Here is a 1,080-nt window from a genome sequence, read left to right as displayed (position 1 = left end):
TCTCCCAGACCGAAGACCTCGTATCCTGGATCAAGACCACCGCCCCGGGCAAAAATCTCCGTTATGTCTACATCACCCACGGCCACGGCGACCACTGGTTTGGCATCGCCGTGCTCAGAAACCACTGGCCCAACCTGCGCGCCATCGCTACCCCGGGCACAGTCGAGCACATGAAAGAGCAAATCAAGCCAGTCATCTTCGAGGGAGTATGGTTGAACCTCTTCCCCGGTGGCCAGATCCCCCAGTCCCCGGAGCTTGCCGAGGCCATGGAGTCGCCGGTGTTCAAGCTCGAAGGCCACGAATTCTGCGCCATTGAGGTTGGCCATACAGACACGTACAACACGACCGTGCTCCACGTGCCCAGTATCCATCTGGTGGTCGCCGGCGATGCAGTATACGGCGATGTACACCAGTACTTCGGAGAGGCCGATACTCCCGAGAAAAGACAGGAATGGCTCCGGGCGCTTGATGCGATCGAAGCACTGAACCCACACACGGTCGTGGCAGGTCACAAGCGAGCCGGAACAGTGGACGGAGTGTTCAACGTGCAGAAGACGCGACAGTATATCCTGGATTTTGAGAAGGCGGTTAGCTCGACTTCGAATTGGAAGGAATTGGCGGAAGAGATGCAGAGACGCTATCCTCGGCGCATTAACCCGCATGCGATCCTCAGAGGAGCGTTGGCTGCATTCCCCGAGCCACCTAGTTCGCGCGGTGGCAGAATTTAGTGCGGTGGTGTCGGGATGTGAAGAGATAATTCCTGATACTGGATGCAAATTATAGAACTGACTGGACATCAAATACTCAATTAAAAAGCAGTGCATAATTGGTCGGGGATATGGGATCACTGTAGCACCGTGAAACACGCCCTGGAAGGCTGATTTTCTTTGCAGCTGCCAGAATGAACGACACGATTAAGATAACAGAGAGAAGTCTTGATGAATAGAGAGATCATACGATCTCGAAAGAACACGCTTAGCAGACGTGCACCTTTACCTACCATTCGGCCAAACTGTCCGATTGATATTTGCCACTTCAAATTCAAAACCTATATTTCACATGAAAGACCTAGATCAATAT

This window comes from Aspergillus affinis, assembly GCF_023601865.1.
Source record: "Aspergillus affinis strain CMG 70 chromosome Unknown NODE_157_length_70448_cov_87_304344, whole genome shotgun sequence".
Taxonomy (NCBI): domain Eukaryota; kingdom Fungi; phylum Ascomycota; class Eurotiomycetes; order Eurotiales; family Aspergillaceae; genus Aspergillus; species Aspergillus affinis.
This window is presented reverse-complemented; position numbering follows the sequence as displayed.